This window comes from Bos indicus x Bos taurus, chromosome 13 (genome assembly GCF_003369695.1).
Source record: "Bos indicus x Bos taurus breed Angus x Brahman F1 hybrid chromosome 13, Bos_hybrid_MaternalHap_v2.0, whole genome shotgun sequence".
In the NCBI taxonomy this organism is placed as follows: Eukaryota; Metazoa; Chordata; class Mammalia; order Artiodactyla; family Bovidae; genus Bos; species Bos indicus x Bos taurus.
This window is the reverse complement of record NC_040088.1, coordinates 44,907,284-44,928,597: the sequence shown is the minus strand read 5'-3', so window position 1 is coordinate 44,928,597 and position 21,314 is coordinate 44,907,284. Positions and strand designations below refer to the sequence as shown.

The following is a 21,314-nucleotide window of genomic DNA, read 5'->3' as shown; positions in this document are numbered from 1 at the left end:
GCATGATAGTGGCTGCCAGAGACTAAGAGAAGAGGAAATGGGGATGACTGTTCCCCATTAACAATAAAGGACTGCCTTTGTGGGTAAAAAAAATGTTCTGGAACTCCATGGTAATGATGGCTGCAGAACATTGGAAATGTTAAAAACCATTGAACTGTATACTTTAAAAATGGCCAAAATGGTAAACTTTATATTACCTGAATCTTACCTCAATTAAAAATTTTAATCTTACCCACCCAAATCTTGTCATTGGAGGAAAAATAAAAACCCGGGGCCACAGAAATACCTGGGACCTAGAATTGCCAACATAAGATAAAGCACAACACACACTCGGTAAAACCCTAAACTGGCAGTGACAGCATTTCAATTGTTAAAAAAAAAAATGAAGTTTTCCAAAGCAAATTCTTTGTCATACTTGGAAGCAACTCAAATGAATGAGAGAAATGGTTCTGAGAAACCAGAGGCTTTGCTCTATTTTTAGATCAGAGCTGATCTTTTGGGATTGCTAAATCCTCTGAGTGTCTATTTATTAATCTGTTAAGTGTGGAAGCAAACATTTCAGAAGCAGGTGTAGCCACCCTGCTGGCCAGCCGGCCAGAATGCCTGGCTCTATAATGTCAGTTTGAGGAGAAGAAAGAAAGCAAAATGTAGTGTTCTGATCTCTGCTCGAGCTGCATACAGTATTATAGAGAAGAACAACTCAGTCCTTACGGAATACCAGGACAGTCCACAGCCAAAGGCCGTGTCTGTGCCCCTGTCTCTCGGTGCTCCCGGTCAGCCAGAGGGGCTGCCTGCACAGAGGAGAGGTGTAGCCAGGGATGTTCTCATCAAAGGTGGGGAACTGCCTGTAGGATCAAGGAATGACGACAAGGACCTGGAAAGTCAGAGGAGAGAAAGCCGAACCCAGGAAAAATTGGAGGGAGAATTTTTAGGTATGAAAACAACAGCTATAGATTCCAGAGAGAGAGACTCCTGTGCCTGGACTTTAGGGGGTGTATTAGGGAAGTAAGATAAATTGTTACTAATGGTCAGGTCAAATCCTGGAGGGCTTCAAAAACCACCTTGAGAAATCTAGAATTGGAATTATAAAGGAAAGGGACAAAATAAAATACTGAGGCATTTAAACCACGGGAGAAACTTGATGAAAGCGTTTTAAAAAAACAAAAACAAAAAACAGCCTGACAATAACTATTACTCAGGTTTGGATGTAGATGGTAGGAGAGAAAAGGTAAGATGCCTGGCCTGTTTCAAGTCAACCATTAAATATCTTTCAAAGCTAGCACACATTTCTACTTTTGCTATTTTATCTCAAACCTGAAGGCCACCATATGCTTCCAGCTGCATCTGTAGCTCCTTTTTTTTTTCTCTCTCTCTTAAAGCATATCTCCACTCTCCATGCATCTAACTGCAGAGATTCCTATCAGGGCTCAGATTGCTGAGTAAACAATGGTGGTTTCCATTCTGAAAAAAATAACCCTGCTGCCCACCGCCCTGAGAATGTGGTGTGGGAACCAAGGGATGATTAGGTCTTAGTTGGTAAATTTTCATGTTGTCTAGTGGAGTTGAAGGAGCCTTTTCAGACATTCCCTTCACATTGTGGTGGTGGTTTAATCACTAAGTTATGTCTGACTCTTGTGATCCCATGGACTGTAGCCCTCCAGGCTCCTCTGTTTATGGTATTTCCCAGGCAAGAACACTGGAATGGGTTGCCATTTCCTGCTCCAGATCTTCCTGGCTGGGGGATCAAACCCACATCTCCTGCATCACAGGCAATCTGTTGCCTTTCAGGCAGATTCTGTGTTCTTTTTAAAGAGAGAAACTTGCCAACTGACTCAGGCTGAGGTCCTGACTAATGGCATTCCTTATTCCTCGTGATTTGAATCTAGATGTTATAAAAACAGTGGTGAAGCTGCCTGTATCTGAGTCAGTATAAATGCCAAGCCTCCCTGCCTGCTGCTTCTGTACCCAAGAAGAGAATTAATCACCTATGTCTCTGCTTCAGATTCTCTAAAACTCTTTCAGCTGTATTCCCTGAGAAAATAGCAGCAAATTCGGAATCTGTCTAAACTCCATTTAATGGCAATTTCTCATGGCCTATTGGTTAATAAATCATATCTGGAGTTATTTGTTAAAAAATAATGATTCCCTGGCGATCTAGTGGTTAGGACTGTGCACACCCACTGTGGGGGCCTGGGTTTGGTCCCTGGTCTGGGAACTAAGATCATACAAGCCTCAAGGTGTGGCAAAAAAAGAAAACAACTCACCACCACCACCAAAAAAGAATAAAGAATATATAGGTAAGCTTATCACTGAAAATCCATAGTTAGACAAGTGCTGTAGTTGCCCTACCATTGTCACTATTAATTAGGCCTTCTTTTACACTTGCTTGTACACAGCTGTAGCCACAGGCATATATGGTCAGTCATGTCTGACTCTTTGCAACCCATGGACTGTAGCCCCCAGGCTCCTGTCCATGGAATTCTCTAGGCAAGGATACTGGAGTGGGTTGCCATTTCCTTCTCCAGGGGGTCTTCCCAGACCCAGGGGTCGAATGCACATCTCCTGCATCTCTTGCTGGCAGGTGGATTCCTTAGCAGTGTGCCTCCTGGGAAGCCCTTGCATCCATTTGGGGGTGGGGTGCATAAATGAAACGATAAGAACAATAAAACAGCAAAACAGTAAGATTCTGAGATGCTTTTTTTTCGTTCCCTGGAAGATGGGGAGATGTGGGAACATGAGGTTGGACGTCTGACCAGGTTGTCAGGAGGGCACGAAGGTACAGACAAGCTCTGTGTAAACACTGCACTTCCACCAAGTGTGAGGCCAGCATGCGGAACTTTGAATCGTGACGAGTCGGAAACATGGCAAGTGGCTGGAGTAGGAAATGTCAGCCTGTGTCAAGTCTCAGCAACGAGGTAAGTCTCAAGGCTGGACGCACCCTTGCCCACATCCTACCACAGAGAGGACACGCCATGGGATTCAAACGAAGGGAGAGGGTTAAAGCCCTTTGTAGCACCGAGAGGCTGACAGGACAGGGTGACTGGACACAGATGACTGGACCTGGCTGCAGTTTTAATTGGTGACCTTCCCCGGACACCTCCCGAGCCACTGGGTAAGGGACAAACCTGCTAACATGTGGGAGCCTTAAACTCTCTGCATCCGGCATCCTCTCTCAGCATCACGGCAGGTCCTCACACACTGGGTCACTCTTTATGTCTGAAATATTCTGAAGTTTTCCACCCCATAGGGCGGGCACACACTAAATGCTCCCTCAACACCTTTTGATTGGATAACTTCACTTTCCCTGTAAAAGCTGATCCTGATTTTAAGGAATTTGAAGGAGAGAGTAAGAGAAGTGAGGGATATTTCCCCAAGAGGGAACAGATTTCTTGGTACCTGGAGTAAAAAAATCAGGATGTTGGTCTTTGGGCACAGAGGTTCCCGGTGACTCAGCAGTATGGAATCCGTCTGCCGATGCAGAAGATGTGGGTTCAATCCCTGGTTCTGGAAGATCCCCTAGAGGAGGAAATGGCAACTCACTCCAGTATTCTTGCCTGGAGAATCCCCATGGACAGAGGAGCCTGGTGGGCCACAGTCCATGGGGTTGCAAAAGAGCTGGACATGACTTAGCAACTAAGACAATTATTTTTTTAAAACAAGAAAATAGATTTCAACTTTATTAGTGAACAAAGATATTTATGTAAGTAGTCTACCCACAGAGACATCTAGAAAACTCTCTGGATGGTACAACTATCCCTTCTTCACTTGAGATTTCTGCACTGTTTTATTTTCTTACAATAAGCATGTAATGGTTTGCAGAAACAATAAATCATCTCCAGTAAGAGAATTAGTAAATCGGGCTTCCCTGATAGCTCAGTTGGTAAAGAATCTGCCTGCAATGTAGGAGACCCTGGATCGATTCCTGGGTCAGGAAGATCCACTGGAGAAGGGATAGGCTAGCCACTCCAGTATTCTTGGGCTTCCCTTATGACTCAGCTGGTAAAGAATCTGCCTTCAATGCGGGAGACCTGGGTTCCATCGCTGGGTTGGGAAGATCCCCTGGAGAAGGGAAAGGCTACCCACTCCAGTATTCCAGTCTAGAGAATTCCATCGACTGTTATAGTCCCTAGGTTCCCAAAGAGTTGGACACGACTGAGCGACTTTCACGTTTTCTTCACTTCAGTCTGTCAAAATTTGATGAAGCCTAAATATGCACCTTGGTTGTAAAAGTGCCTAAAGAGATAAAACACACTGTTACCTGTTTTATAACAACCTATAAACCCACATAACCAGGATATTATTTGAAATGTAAAATGTTCTGAAGTTTTGCAGATTATGAGATTTGATATCCAAATATTTTCTAGTCTACTGACACACATACTTTTATTTTTCTTTACAACCTTATATCAGAACTATCTGATTAAAAACCAACAACAAATGTGTTTCTCAAACTCCACAGCCAGGATACCCCCTGCTGCAAAGCCTGCGGTTTGTCTACAAGATTCTTTTGCCCGAACTCAAAGATACAGTGAATTTTCTCAACAGCTATTTGCTGAGAACCTACCCCACCATGTTCATCTTGCTAGACTTGCAGGAAATCAAAGCAGAGTCTGCAGCAGAGAGGGTTTATTCGCAGAGCCACCGAGCAGGGAGATGGGAGAACAAACCTCAGACCTGCCTCCACAAAGGCAAGGGACTTGAGATTTGCAGGATAACCAGTCAGGCAGCAGGGCGGCCTGAAGCGCAGGGAGTGGTGATTGGGGAAAGGTATGATGAGCCTCATTCTGCACAGGTGGAACCAGGCTTCAGATTCCCACTTCCCTTAGGTCACCCCGGGGATGCTGGCGCCCACCCAGCTTAGCTGGCTGAGCGCAGACAGATGCGGCTGACTCCAAGTCCCTGGAAAACAGCTCGGGCCAATGTCTTGTCTAGGTTCTGAGCCCCTTGGAGGACAAGCAGATCTTAAAACAACCTTGATTAGTGCTGGCAGGTGAGGTCGATTTGACTCATCACCCATGGTGTCACTGCCCCATGCTGGGGACTGGAAGGAGGTACCAGAATCTCATGCCTGCAGATGTTTGGTCTCTGGGGAGACGGGCATGTGACTGGGGAGAACTGGCTGGACAGGTCATCTCTGTAGAGGGAGGGGCAGAGGGGCTGGGGTAGGAGCCTCCCAGCCTGGAGCTGAGGAGTCAGGTAACGCTCTGGGGCCCGGGTGGGATCTCAGAGCAGAACCAGAGAAGAGGCTGTGGTGATGTCTAAGCTGCTGGTCCAGGAGACCTGGGCAACTCAGGAAGGGCGTTTGGGTTTCTCACGAGGACAGTTGTGGGTGCCTGTAATGAGCAGGACACAGGCAAGATGGGAGGAAGGAGGCAGAGGGACCCGAGTTGCTGGGGAGGCCAGGCCTGAGCAAGGGCAGGGCCAGGATTTGGGTAGCAGGGTTGGGACCACAGGGCAGGCATCATGCCAGCTGGTGGGTTTGGGTGACTTGGGCACAGGCGGAGTTGTCGGGGGGGCCCACGGGGTATGTACTGGGGTTGCCCTGGCGAACGGTGACAGAGAGCCAAGCAAAGTGACTTGGTAGCCCATCAGTGCTGAAGCCAAAGGCCCCAGAAAAGGGACAAGACAGGAGTGAAAAGAGCAGATTCAAGGACTGGTCCTCGGCGCCCGCAGGGGACAGAGACCGAGCGCTGGTATCTGCACAGAGCAGCAATTGAGGCCACCCTGGTCACAGGACTGCAGCCTGAGGACACCCTGACAGAGGTAGGGACTCCTGGAGCATTCCTGCAGCTGGGGGTGGCTGGAGAGGCTGCTGGGAGGAGACCCCGGCCCTGCTGGGCCTCTGGCAACCCTCAGGCAGGAGGAACCTGTGTCTCCAGGCCCATTGGGTGGGACGGCCCGAGGGGAGACAGGCCCCCTACAGCCCCTGCCCTCCCTGATTTGTGGGTGACAGCATGTGTTGGGCCTTAGGCTCTGTGCTTGGAGTCGTGAGCCTCACCTTTCAGAACTGGAACCAAGTGCTTATTGACAGAAAGCCCAGTCACTAGTCACTGGCCAAGTTCAGTTCCCAATGGTGCGGCCTTCAGCTCCAGGAAGCCACCATCAGCCCCTCCACCTGCAGCTTGCTTCTTCAAAACCACAAGAGACTCAGCTGTTTCGGGTCTCTGACCTTGAAACACTGTTTTAAAGGGCTCCACTGATTAGGTTAGGCCCACCTGGGACAACCCCCCTTTTGATTAAATCAATTAATTGCTATTGTTATTTTTAAATGGCATCAGAGGCTTTTGTCACCTCTGCCGCATAAGATAATCCAGTCTCATGAGCAACACGCCTTGGTATTCCCATACACGTGACTCACTGGGAATCATCTTGGACCAGCTTGTCTCGCCCGGTCCCTGGCATGTTGTACCCCCATTTGAGAAAGAAAAAGAGTGAAAACGGGGCTGAATATCAAAGAAAAAGGACAGTAGACTAAAGCACTGCACGAGTCAAGAGTTCTCCAGAGAACCAGAGCCGATGGGATAGACGTACACTATAATAGGGAGCGATTTATTACAGGAACTGGCTAGCGCTCCTCGCGAAGGCTGAGAATCCTCACCTCCTGATGTCCGCAGCTGAGACTCAGGGAAGCTGGCCACCTGGTTCCAGTTTGAGCACAGAGGCCGGAGAACCAGGAGCATGGGTGGTGTCGGCCCAGTCTGAGGGCGGGATAAGAGGTCCCAGCTCAGGAGCCAGGCAGGGGCGTGAGTGCTCCCCTCCTTCACCTGGTTGTCCAACCCCCACCCCATCCACACATGTGACGTCATCACAGCAGGAGCAGGGACAGGTGGGCGTACCTAGGAGGCTCGGGAGGCGGGGAGGTGGTAGGGCTTGGAAAGAAGCCTGGGGTCCCCTGTCCCGTGATGAGGAAGTTGTCCAAGGCCTGAGAGCACCGGGGGACGAGCGGGTAATAAATTTAATTTCTTCAACATGAGGAGCCAAATCCGGATCTGTTTGTTGTATAAATGTCCACTTAAAATAGCTAAGAAAATGGCCAGGGAAAGAGCTAACAGCTAACTCTGAATACTTCGCTGACATATACTTTCTATATTAATCTACACAGTAACCATCCATTTTAGGCAACCGTGGTGGAAAGGAAGGAAAGTGTTTTTTGGAGCTTGCTGACTGAGGACAGAGCCTCCTTCTTCAGACAACTTCTCACTGACTCACTTGGACTCATTCTGTGTACTTACTCCCAACGTGGCCCCTCAAAGTCCTTACCTCTTTTTTTAAAAAAATTTTTATTTATTTTAATTGGAGGCTAATTACTTTACAATAGTGTAGTGGTTTTTGCCATACATTGACATGAATCAGCCATGGGTGTACATGTGTCTGCCATCCTGAACCAACCTCCCGCCTCTCTTGATGGTCCTGCCTCTCACACCTTGGGGAGCTGAGCACAGCAGGAGCCATGGGAATGGTGGTGGGTGCTCCTGGGACAGGTGATCAAATCAACAGCTGGACCCGGCTTCACCCTCTGGGACCTTCCCTTGAGGGGAAGCCGTCGGCCGCCTGCCTTGCGGGGAGGCCACTAGAGCAGCCCAGGTGGTGGCGGCCGGGGGGCCGTTGGGTGGGGGTGTGGGTAGGTGGGTGTGTTTGTGGCCACCGGCAGTGCCCCCTGACCTGCCCTACCTCCTCCTCTCACAGGTGTTGGTCCCCAGTGAACACCCACCCTCTTCTGCCCCAAAGTGTCTCAGTACCCATTTCTAGGGGGCCTCGCCCCAACGGGCTCTACTGTGAGGGGCCCTGGCTCTCCTGAAAGATGTGAGGGGGAGGGAGATGGGTTGGGGGTTCACTTGACTCCCCTGTCCCTTGCGCCCTTTATGTGGCCACTGGGCCTCTGACCTGGGAGCCAGGGTCACTGCCGTTCAAGCCCACAACCCCACTGGGGCTCCCGTCTGACTCTGCACCCATCCCCCTGCCAACAGGCGTCCACCCTGGGAAAGGAAGTGCAGGCGGCGATGCCAGCAGCCACCCTGACAGGGTCTATCACTTATGGTCATGAATTAATTATTCTAAGTTAACGAATATCCTATTTTCAGAGGTTAAAAGAAACAATTCTGAGACTCCGTGATGGCAACGTTAGCACATTAGCACGAAGACTGAGACGATAATCTGAAAAAAAAGGAATGAATCACAGTTTCACATTCCTGTAACTGGTTTATTTGAAGCTTACCTGTCAACCAGAGAACAAGCCATAACAATACGAATAGTGATGAGTTCAGCTTCATAGGGAAAGACTCTAATAAGCTCAATCTTTATGCACTACTTTGGAACCAATTTACTAGATATATTAAGCAAATAACATGCAGAGCAGTATGTGGTTTCCCACTACTTGTCTTAGAAGAGGGGACAGAATATAGGTGTGTTACTTTCACTTAACGTTTATGTGTACTCTACACGAACACAGACACATACGACATACACTTGCTTATATAATCCTACGCTACTTCTGGAAACACACAACTGACACGGAGGTCACTGGTGGTCTGAGGAAGGGAGTGAGTGGTCATGGGGCGGACATGGGAGGGAGACTTCACGAGATTTTACACTTCTTTGCTTAGAACCATATGCAATTTTTGGAAAAGACCAGGAAAGACTGAAGGCAAAAGGAGAAGGGGGTGGCAGAGGAGGAGATGGTGAGATAGCTCAGCGACTCAAGGGACGCGAATCTGAGTAAACTCCGGGAGAGAGTGAAGGACGGAGGAACCAGGCATGCTACAGTCCACTGGGTCACAAAGAGTTGGACACGACTTAAGACGGAACAACAACAGTATGCAATTACTGTGTACTGAGAAATAAATTAAGATTCAAGAGCAAATGCAAAGACAAGCAGCAACACACCACTAGTGTACACTACGTTCATCAGGATCCAGGGCGTTTGGGGAAATACTCAGGGAGTGAGGGCATGGGTGGCTTACACTGTCACATAGTTTTTAAAATCTTATGAGTGGCTCTCAAGCTCGATTTCCAAACCTCGAATATGCATTTGGAAGGAAGCGAACACAGCACAGCCGGAGCTGGGTGACTTCTCTGAATGATGCCCGTGGGGCTTTCAGGCTTAGCGTTCATCCAGGCCAAGCTTAGCAGCAAAGAGCGAGGTGATGGGCTCATCCCCACTTTCCAGGGCCAGGTCGTATGCCGTCTGGCCTCTTGTGTTCTTCTTCTGGATGCTGGCGTTGCATCTGCGAAGGAAAATGGGGGTGAGCTGACGGATTCCAGTCCCTGAGCCTCAGGGCCTGACTCCTTGCTGCTGCTGGGGCTCCCGGGCCCCCGTCCCAAACTTCCCCGAGAGGCCACCATGACCCAGCCCTCAAGGGCGGCTCTACCCTGAGCCCTTCTGACAGGCTCTGCGATCTCACACGTCCAATGCCAGTCCTGACAGAGGGTTCCCATAGCCTCCATACCCACAACCAGGTGGATTTAAGGGGGGCAGCATTCTCATTGTGCTTTGAAAAGCCCTTAGTGCCTTGGGAGCCATGGTGGGATGGTGGCCCCCATTCACTGGGTCAGCTGTTCGGGCACCAGGACCCCCTGAAATCCTCACAGACCAACAGGGGGATCACTGTGGCAGTTGGAGTGTCCCCCAGAGGCCAAGGAACGTACCCCAGTAAGGCAGCGATGCACTCCCTTCCTGCCCGGCCAAGCAGAGTTGCTTCATGAAGAGCTGTATTTTGGAGCCTGTTTGGGTGGGAAAAAATCCCTGGCTAAATCCTTGGTTAGAATCCTCGAGAGACTGGAGAGGGAGCAGGCACAACGGGGCCTTGGTTTCACCCATGACCTACTTAACTAACCCAGGAAAATCTCTTGACTCTCCCCTTTCTGCTCCTTTCCTTGGAAGATTAGCAGGGTAAGCTTTGATATCAGAGAGAAAGTTTTAAAGTGAGGAATCCCACAAGGATCTGGTTTGTAGTCAATTTATACGAATACACACTATGTTAGTATGTTTCCTGCAAGAGTTCATGGAATGTGTGGGACATGGTCTTACCCTTGGCTTGAATCCTGGTGACTGTCCTATGACAATAACCTTTCAGAGCTGAGGCTCCTATTCTTGTGTGGGGACAATGACCTTGGCTTCAGTGAGTGTGGCTTGTGTGATATGAAAACAAACACCAGCCTTAGGGCCCTGAGGGCAGGCCTGAGAGGTCAGACAGCATATTTTGCTATGTGCCAGACTCTCTCTCCACGTTGCCTGGTCAGCTTGGCCCAGTGAGGGAGCAGTGGCTGTCACAGTGGAGGAAGGGGTGGTACCTGCATTCCAGAACTCACGAAAGGCTCCTGATCAGAGGTGGCAGGAGTGATGGAAGGGGGGAGTCATGGCTGGAGACAGAAATGAGATGAGCAGCTGAAGGTCTGCATTCTCCTGGCCCCTGGTCCTTCCCTCGACACCACCACCCCGTCCCCTGCACGTGCAGATGTATCTGCAGCCATAAACGTATCCCAGTGGAGAAAAAGTGTGTTGGCTGTCAGGAGCCACGTTAGGCATTACTGACAAAATGGAGGCACGGCCCCAACTCCCTCTCCTTGTCCCGCAGCCACGTACCCAGGATAAAGGAGTTAGGCCTTGTGATTCTGACTTGTTCTTTCCTCCCCTCAGCTGAGTAGACTGAAAAGAATATTAAGGTGTTCATTGTTCTTGAGAGGAGCATGAGAAGGCACAAAGCCTTCTGCAGCTGTGCTCAGAAAATAATTCATAAAGTTAGCCATTGACATTTGTTCAAAGACTTTTACAAAAGAGTGTTCCAGGGTGAGCACATAGGCCGCAGCTTGAGGCCATGGGAGGGATTGCTATCTGAAGCCTATTTGTGAGGAAAGTGTTTATGGCAAAGGAATATGCTGGATTTAGGGCTTAGGAATAATTAAAATAGTTAGAAGCTACAGATTTAAGGAATGTTGTAATGTTAGCATATTCTACTATAGCTTATAGAGATTAGGAACTTTAGGGATATTAATAGCTAGAAGCCCTTAAGAAATAGTGAGCTTAGGAGGAGGAGCTAAGATGGCAGAGGAATAGGACGGGCAGACCACTTTCTCCCCAACACATTCATCAAAAGAACATTTAAACGCTGAGTAAATTCCACAAAACAACTTCTGAATGCCGGCAGAGGACATCAGGCACCCAGAAAAGCAGCCCACTGTCTTCGAAGGAGGTAGGAAAAATATAAAAGACAAAAAAAGAGACAAAAGAGGGAGGGACAGAGCTCCGTCCGGGAAGGGAGTCTTAAAAACAGAGAAGTTTCCAAACACCAGGAAACACTCTCACTGCCGAGTCTGTGGAGAGCCTTGGAAGCACAGAGGGCAACATAACAGGGAGGAAAAATAAATAAATAATTAAAACCCACAGATTACTGAGCCCAACGGTAACTCCCCCAGCGGAGAAGCAGCACAGACGCCTGCACCTGCCACTAGCAAGCGGGGGGCTGGGCAGGGAGGTGCGGGCTGCATTGCTTAGAGTAAGGATCTGGCCTGAATGCCCCGAGCACTATCTGAGTGAACTAACTTGGGCTAGCAAACGAGACTGTGGGATGACTACCACGCGAAAAGCCAGCCCTAACCTAAGACACCGCCAGGCCCATGCACAGAACAAAGGACTGAACATAGATAGCCGGCTGCAGACCATCCCCCTCCGGTGACAGGCAGCCAGAGCTGAAAGGGGGCAATTGCAGCCCCACAGAGACATTATCTACAAAACTGTAAGTGGGCTTCTTTGCTAACTAAGACTTCTTGGGGTTCTGGACGGTCAAGATCCGCCTAAGAAGGTGCGCCAGTTGTACACCCAGAAAACTGAGTGGCAGGGACGGGGGAGGCGATAAGTTGCAGCGACCATGCTCGCCAAACACCTCATCACCTGAGCTGCTTGGACCTGGGAAGGGCACAAAACGCAGGCCCAACCGAGTCTGCGCCTCTGAGGACTACCCGAGTGCCTGAACCTGAGCGGCTTAGACCTGGGAGGTGCATGCAGCCCAGGGCCGGCTTCGGACGGTTCCCGGTGGAGCAACCTAGAGCCTGAGCAGTGTGGACAGGGAGGGTACACGCACTGTGAGCGGGGGCAGGCCCAGTGTGGCTGAGGCACTGCGAGCACACGCCAGTGTTATTTGTTTGCAGCGTCCCTCCCTCCCCACAGCGTGACTGAAAAAGTGAGCCTTAAAAAAAAAAAAAAAAAAAAAAGTGTCCACCACCGCCCCCTTTGTGTCAGGGCGGAAGTCAGACACTGAAGAGACCGGCAAACAGAAGAAGCTAAAACAGAGGGAACCACCTTGGAAGTGACAGGTGCAACAGATTAAAACCCTGTCGTTAGTTCCAACTACATAGGAAGGGGCCTATAGATCTTGAGAAATATAAGCTGGACCAAGGAACTATCTGAAAATGAACTGAACCCACAATACCCACAACAACACCAGAGAAAGTCCTAGACATATTTTTACTACTTTTACAATCATTCTTTTTCTCTTTTTTAAAAATGTTTAAAAATTTTAAGTCCTCTATTACTTCTTTAATTTTCACTTTTATAACCTACTATGACTTTGCAAAAAAAAAAAGACCCTATTTTTTTAAAAGCAAACTTTATATATATATATTTTTATAATTTTTGTGACTTTGTCTTTTCTCTCTCTCTCTCTCTTTTTTTTTTTTCTTTTCTTTAACATTGTATTTTTGAAATTCCAAACTCTACTCTAGATTTTTAATTTTTGCTTTTTGGTATTTGTTATCAATTTTGTACCTTTAAGAACCCAATCTTCAGTACCCATTTTTACTTGGGAGCGAGATTACTGGCTTGACTGCTCTCTCCTCCTTTGGACTCTCCTTTTTCTCTACCAGGTCATCTGTGTCTCCTCCCTAACCCCTCTCTTCTCTACCCAACTCTGTGAATTTCTGTGTGTTCCAGACGGTGGAGAACACTTAGGGAACTGATTACTGGCTGGATCTGTCTCTCTCCTTTTCATTCCCCTCTTTTATCCTCCTGGCCACCTCTGTCTCCTTCCTCCCTCTTCTCTTCTCTGTATAACTCCGTGAACATCTCTGAGTGGTCCAGTTGTGGAGTGCACATAAGGAAGTGATTACTGGCTAGCCTGCTCTCTCCTCTATTGATTCCACCTCATCTCATTCAGGTCACCTCTAACTCCCTCCTCCCTCTTCTCTTCTCCATGTAACTCTGTGAACCTCTCTGGGTGTCCCTCACTGTGGAGAAACTTTTCATCTTTAACCTAGATGTTTTATCAATGGTGCTGTATAGAAGGAGAAGTTTTGAGACTACTGTAAAAATAAGACTGAAAGCCAGAAGCAGGAGGCTTAAGTCCAAACCCTGACTCCAGGGAACTCCTGACTCCAGGGAACATTAATTGACAGGAGCTCATCAAATGCCTCCATACCTACACTGAAACCAAGCACCACCAAAGGGCCAACAAGTTCCAGAGCAAGACATACCATGCAAATTCTCCAGCAACACAGGAACACAGCCCTGAGCTCCAATATACAGGCTGCCCAAGTTACTACAAAACCATAGACATCTCATAACTCATTACTGGACACTTCATTGCACTCCAGAGAGAAGAAATCCAGCTCCACCCACCAGAACACCAACACAAGCTTCCCTAACCAAGAAACCTTGACAAGCCACTTGTATGAACCCACCCACAGCAAGGAAACTCCACAATAAAGAGAACACCACAAACTGCCAGAATACAGAAATACCACAAACTCAGCAATTTAAACAAGATGAAGAGACAGAGGAATACCCAGCAGGTAAAGGAACAGGATAAATGCCCACCAAACCAAACAAAAGAGGAAGAGAGGGAATCTACCTGATAAAGAATTCCAAATACTGATAGTGAAAATGATCAAAAATCTTGAAATCAAAATGAAATCACAGATAAATAGCTGGGAGACAAGGATTGAGAACATGCAAGAAAGGTTTAACAAGGACCTAGAAGAAATAAAAAAGAGTCAATATATAATGAATAATGCAATAAATGAGATCAAAAACACTCTGGAGGCAACAAATAGTAGAATAACAGAGGCAGAAGGTAGGATTAGTGAATTAGAAGATAGAATGGTAGAAATAAATGAATCAGAGAGGAAAAAAGAAAAACGAATTAAAAGAAATGAGGACAAGCTCAGAGACCTCCCGGACAATATTAAACGCTACAACATTCGAATCATAGGGGTCCCAGAAGAAGAAGACAAAAAGAAAGACCATGAGAAAATACTTGAGGAGATAATCGTTGAAAACTTCCCTAAATTGGGGAAGGAAATAATCATCCAAGTCCAAGAAACCCAGAGAGTCCCAAACAGGATAAACCCAAGGCAAAACACCCCAAGACACATATTAATCAAATTAACAAAGATCAAACACAAAGAACAAATATTAAAAGCAGCAAGGGAAAAACAACAAATAACACACAAGGGGATTCCCATAAGAATAACAGATGATCTTTCAATAGAAACTCTTCAGGCCAGGAGGGAATGGCAAAACATACTTAAAGTGAAGAAAGGAAATAACCTACAGCCCAGATTACTGTACCCAGCAAGGATCTCGTTCAAATATGAAGGGGAAATAAAAAGCTTTACAGACAAGCAAAAGCTGAGAGAATTCAGCACCACCAAACCAGCTCTCCAACAAATGCTAAAGGAGATTCTCTAGACAGGAAACACAAAAAAGGGTGTATAAACTCGAACCTAAAACAATAAAGTAAATGGCAACGGGATCATACTTATCAATAATTACCTTAAACGTAAATGGGTTGAATGCCCCAACCAAAAGACAAAGACTGGCTGAATGGATACAAAAACAAGACCCCTATATATGTTGTCTACAAGAGACCCACCTCAAAACAGGGGACACATACAGACTGAAAGTGAAGGGCTGGAAAAGATATTCCATGCAAATAGAGATCAAAAGAAAGCAGGAGTAGCAATACTCATATCAGATAAAATAGACTTTAAAACAAAGGCTGTGAAAAGAGACAAAGAAGGACACTACATAATGATCAAAGGATCAATCCAAGAAGAAGATATAACAATTATAAATATATATGCTCCCAACATAGGAGCACAACAATATGTAAGACAAATGCTAACAAGTATGAAAGGGGAAATTAACAATAACACAATAATGGTGGGAGACTTTAATACCGCACTCACACCTATGGATAGATCAACTGAACAGAAAATTAACAAGGAAACACAAACTTTAAATGATATAATAGACCAGTTAGACCTAATTGATATCTATAGGACTTTCACCCCAAAACAATGAATTTCACCTTTTTCTCAAGTGCACACGGAACCTTCTCCAGGATAGATCACATCCTGGGCCACAAATCTAGCCTTGGTAAATTCAAAAAAATTGAAATCATGCCAAGCATCTTTTCTGACCACAATGCAGTAAGATTAGATCTCAATTACAGGAGAAAAACTACTAAAAATTCCAACATATGGAGGCTGAACAACACGCTGCTGAATAACCAACAAATCACAGAAGAAATCAAAATATGCATAGAAACGAATGAAAATGAAAACACAACAACCCAAAACCTGTGGGACACTGTAAAAGCAGTCCTAAGGGGAAAGTTCATAGTGATACAGGCATACCTCAAGAAACAAGAAAAAAGTCAAATAAATAACCTAACTCTACACCTAAAGCAACTAGAAAAGGAAGAAATGAAGAACCCCAGGGTTAGTAGAAGGAAAGAAATCTTAAAAATTAGGGCAGAAATAAATGCAAAAGAAAAGAGAACATAGCAAAAATCAACAAAGCCAAAAGCTGGTTCTTTGAAAGGATAAATAAAATTGACAAACCATTAGCCAGACTCATCAAGAAACAAAGGGAGAAAAATCAAATCAATAAAATTAGAAACGAAAATGGAGAGATCACGACAGACAACACAGAAATACAAAGGATCATAAGAGACTACTATCAGCAATTATATGCCAATAAAATGGACAACGTGGATGAAATGGATAAATTCTTAGAAAAGTACAACTTTCCAAAACTGGACCAGGAAGAAATAGAAAATCTTAACAGACCCATCACAAGCACAGAAATTGAAACAGTAATCAGAAATCTTCCAGCAAACTAAAGCCCAGGTCCAAACAGCTTCACAGCTGAATTCTACCAAAAATTTAGAGAAGAGCTAACATGTATCCTTGGAGAAGGCAATGGCACCCCACTCCAGTACTCTCGCGTGGAGAATCCCAGGGATGGGGGAGCCTGGTGGGCTGCCATCTATGGGGTCGCACAGAGTCGGACACGACTGAAGTGACTTAGCAGCAGCAACACCTATCCTACTCAAACTCTTCCAGAAAATTGTAGAGGAAGGTAAACTTCCAAACTCATTCTGTGAGGCCACCATCACCCTAATACCAAAACCTGACAAAGATGCCACAGAAAAAGAAAACTACAGGCCAATATCACTGATGAACATAGATGCAAAAATCCTTAACAAAATTCTAGCAATCAGAATCCAACAACACATTAAAAATATCATACACCATGACCAAGTGGGCTTTATCCCAGGGATGCAAGGATTCTTTAATATCTGCAAATCAATCAGTGTAATACACCACATTAACAAATTGAAAAATAAAAACCATATGATTATCTCAATAGATGCAGAGAAAGCCTTTGACAAAATTCAACATCCATTTATGATAAAAACTCTCCAGAAAGCAGGAATAGAAGGAACATGCCTCAACATAATAAAAGCTATATATGACAAACCCACAGCAAACATTATCCTCAATGGTGAAAAATTGAAAGCATTTCCCCTAAAGTCAGGAACAAGACAAGGGTGCCCACTTTCACCATTACTATTCACCATAGTTTTGGCCACAGCAATCAGAGCAGAAAAAGAAATAAAAGGAATCCAAATTGGAAAAGAAGAAGTAAAACTCTCACTGTTTGCAGATGACATGATCCTCTACATAGAAAACCCTAAAGACTCCACCAGAAAATTACTAGAACTGATCAATGAATATAGTAAAGTTGTAGGATATAAAATCAACACACAGAAATCCTTTGCATTCCTATACACTAATAATGAGAAAACAGAAAGAGAAATTAAGGAAACAATTCCATTCACCATTGCAACGAAAAGAATAAAATACTTAGGAATATATCTACCTAAAGAAACTAAAGACCTATATACAGAAAACGATAAAACACTGGTGAAAGAAATCAAAGAGGACACTAATAGATGGAGAAATATACCATGTTCATGGATTGGAAGAATCAATATAGTGAAAATGAGTATACTACCCAAAGTAATTTATAGATTCAATGCAATCCCTATCAAGCTACCAACGGTATTCTTCACAGAGCTAGAACAAATAATTTCACAATTTGTATGGAAATATAAAAAACCTCAAATAGCCAAAGCAATCTTGAGAAAGAAGAATGGAACTGGAGGAATCAACCTGCCTGTCTTCAAGGTCTACTACAAAGCCACAGTCATCAAGACAGTATGGTACTGGCACAAAGACAGAAATATAGATAAATGGAACAAAATAGAAAGCCCAGAGATAAATCCACGCACCTATGGACACCTTATCTTTGACAAAGGAGGCAAGAATATACAATGGATTAAGACAATCTGTTTAACAAGTGGTGCTGGGAAAACTGGTCAACCACTTGTAAAAGAATGAATCTAGAACACTTTCTAACACCATACACAAAAAGAAACTCAAAATGGATTAAAGATCTAAACATAAGACCGGAAACTATAAAACTCCTAGAGGAGAACACAGGCAAAACACTCTCTGACATGCTTCACAGCAGGATCCTCTATGACCCACCTCCTAGAATATTGGAAATAAAAGCAAAAATAAACAAATAATAAACAAATGGGACCTAATAAACTTAAAAGCTTCTGCACAACAAAGGAAACTATAAGCAAGGTGAAAAGACAGCCTTCAGAATGGGAGAAAATAATAGCAAATGAAGCAACTGACAAACATCTAATCTCAAAAATATACAAGCAACTCCTACAGTCAATTCCAGAAAAATAAATTACCCAATCAAAAAATGGGCCAAAGAACTAAATAGACATTTCTCCAAAGAAGACATACAGATGGCTAACAAACACATGAAAAGATGCTCAACATCACTCATTATCAGAGAAATGAAAATCAATACCACAATGAGGTACCATTTCACACCAGTCAGAATGGCTGCGATCCAAAAGTCTACAAGCAATAAATGCTGGAGAGGGTGTGGGGAAAAGGGAACCCTCTTACACTGTTGGTGGGAATGCAAACTAGTACAGCCACTATGGAGAACAGTGTGGAGATTCCTTAAAAAACTGGAAATAGAACTGCCTTATGATCCAGCAATCCCACTGCTGGGCGTACACACTGAGGAAACCAGAATTGAAAGAGATACCTGTACCCCAATGTTCATTGCAGCACTGTTTATAATAGCCAGGACATGGAAGCAACAGATGTTGCTAGATGTCCATCAACAGATGAATGGATAAGAAAGCTGTGGTACATATACACAATGGAGTATTACTCAGCTATTAAAAAGAATACATTTGAATCTGTTCTAATGAGGTGGATGAAACTGGAGCCTATTATACAGAGTGAAGTAAGCCAGAAAGAAAAACACCAATACAGTATACTAACGCATATATATGGAATTTAGAAAGATGGTAACAATAACCCTGTGTACGAGACAGCAAAAGAGACACTGATGTATAGAACAGTCTTTTGGACTCTGTGGGAGAGGGAGAGGGTGGGATGATTTGGGAGAATGGCATTGAAACATGTATAATATTATATATGAAACGAGTCGCCAGTCCAGGTTCAATGCATGATACTGGATGCTTGGGGCTGGTGCACTGGGACGATCCAGAGGGATGGTATGGGGAGGGAGGAGGGAGGAGGGTTCAGGATGGGGAACACGTGTATACCTGTGGCGGATTCATGTTGATATATGGCAAAGCCAATACAATATTGTGAAGTTAAAAAATAAAAAAATAAATAAAATAAAATAAATAGTGAGCTTAGGATACTAGGGCCAAACAGGACTTAGAAAGATAAGAAATAAACTGAGGAATGTGGTATGGAGCTCAGACATTAGCATGAGTTACAATGTATTCACAAGGACACATGAGAAGAAGTAGATAAGAGAATCTCTGAGGCAGGAACTCCTTTTGAGGGGGAACAATGATTTATGGAGACACAAATCTGGGTCAGTGGGAACTGAAAATGTCAAACCTCTGACCTAATGCTTTTGTAAAAGTATAAAAGAGAATCTTAAGCTTGAAATAAATACGCAGTCCAAGAAAACTGAGAGGCTGCGTCGTTTCTTGTCAACACCACTCATCTCTTTAGGTTGATTCCCTGGCTGCTGGAGCTGGACTCTTTTCTGAAGATGATATGTGGAGCCTCTGGTGAGAACCAGGTCAGCAACTCCCATGCCCAGAGGGAAGCCTTCCACTTGTCCCAGCCTGAGAGTAGTTTCACAGACATGCCAAGCCCCCCATCATTCGATAAGCTTCTGCTATATACACAGAATTATCACCCACCTAGCCCATTTCCCATTTGCAAATCTGAATGGATGATAAAGGATTGTGCACATCTGAGAAAAACTGGCAGCATCAAAGAGAAAAAAACCGAGACACACAAACATAAGAAACTTTAAAATGACTGAAGACAACATAAAACAAAAACAGAGGCTTTGAAGAAGAAGCAATCAGAACCAAAAGGCACTCTTAGAAAGTAAACTTCCAGATGTTCAAGTTGGATTTAGAAAAGGCAGAGGAGCCAGAGATCAAATTGCCAACACCCGATGGATCACAGAAAAAGCAAGCAAGCTCCAGAAAAACATCTACTTCTGCTCTATTGACTATGCCAAAGCCTTTGACTGTGTGGATCACAACAAACTGTGGAAAATTCTTAAAGAGATGGGAATACCAGACCACCTTACCTGCCTCCTGAGAAATCTGTATGCAGGTCAAGAAGCAACAGTTAGAACTGGACATGGAACAACAGCTGCAGCTGCTGCTGCTAAGTCACTTCAGTTGTGTCCGACTCTGTGTGACCCCATAGACGGCAGCCCACCAGGCTCCCCCACCCCTGGGATTCTCCAGGCAAGAACATTGGAGTGGGTTGCCATTTACTTCTCCAATGCATGAAAATGAAAAGTGAAAGTCAAGTCGCTCAATCGTGTCTGACTCTTAGCGACAAAATGGACTGCAGCCCACCAGGCTCCTCCGTCCATGGGATTTTCTAGGTAAGAGTACTGCAGTGGGTTGCCATTGCCTTCTCCTGGAATAACAGACTGGTTCCAAATAGGGAAAGGAGTATGTCAGGGTTGTATACTGTCACCCTGCTTATTTAACTTATATCCAGGGTATATGAGAAACGCTGGGCTGGATGAAGCACAAGCTGGAATCGAGATTGCTGGGAGAAGTATCAATAACCTCAGATATGCAGATGACACCACCCTTATGGCAGAAAACAAAGAAGAACTAAAGAGCCTCCTGATGAAAGTGAAAGAGGAGAGTGAAAAAGTTAAAAAGTGAAAATATTAAAACTCAACATTCAGAAAACAAAGATCATGGCATCTGGTCCCATCACTTCATGGCAAGTAGATGGGAAACAATGGAAACAGTGACAGATTTTATTTTCTTGGGCTCCAAAATCACTGCAGACGGTGACTGCAGCCATGAAATTAAAAGACGCTTGCTCCTTGGAAGAAAAGCTATGACCAACCTAGACAGCATATTAAAAAGCAGAGACATTACTTTGCTAACATAGGTTCATCTAGTCAAAGTTATGGTTTTTCCAGTAATCATGTATGCATGTAAGAGTTGGACCATAAAGAAAGCTGACCACCAAAGAATTGATTCTTTTGAACTATGGTGTTGGAGAAGACTCTTAAGAGTCCCTTGGACTGCATGGAGAGCCACCCAATCAATCCTAAAGGAAATGAGTCCTAAATATTCATTAGAAGGACTGATGCTGAAGCTGAAACCCCAATACGTTGGCCACCTGATACGAAGAACTGACTTATTAGAAAAGACCATGATGCTGGGAAAGATTGAAGGCAGGAGAAGACAGGGATGCCAGAGGATGAGATGATTGGATGGCATCACTGACTGGATGGACATGAATTTGAGCAAGTTCCAGGAGTTGGTGATGGACTGAGAAGCCTGGCATGCTACAGTCCATGGGGTCACAAAGAATTGGACACAACTGAGCAACTGAACTGAACTGAATTGAGAAATTGATTCTGGCTCCAGAGTCGGAACTGTCCAGGTGATGACTTTCCA

At 45.0% G+C, this 21,314-nt stretch overlaps 1 long non-coding RNA gene across 1 annotated transcript; it reads right to left on the bottom strand.

The window, feature by feature from the left end:
• Window positions 1-8,179: 8,179 nt before the first annotated feature.
• LOC113903482 lies at window positions 8,180-10,503 on the bottom strand. The gene is made up of 2 exons (XR_003514139.1): window positions 9,646-10,503; window positions 8,180-9,224 (listed from the first exon to the last, which is right to left on the bottom strand). It is a non-coding gene; the product is annotated as an uncharacterized LOC113903482 (long non-coding RNA).
• Window positions 10,504-21,314: the final 10,811 nt, after the last annotated feature.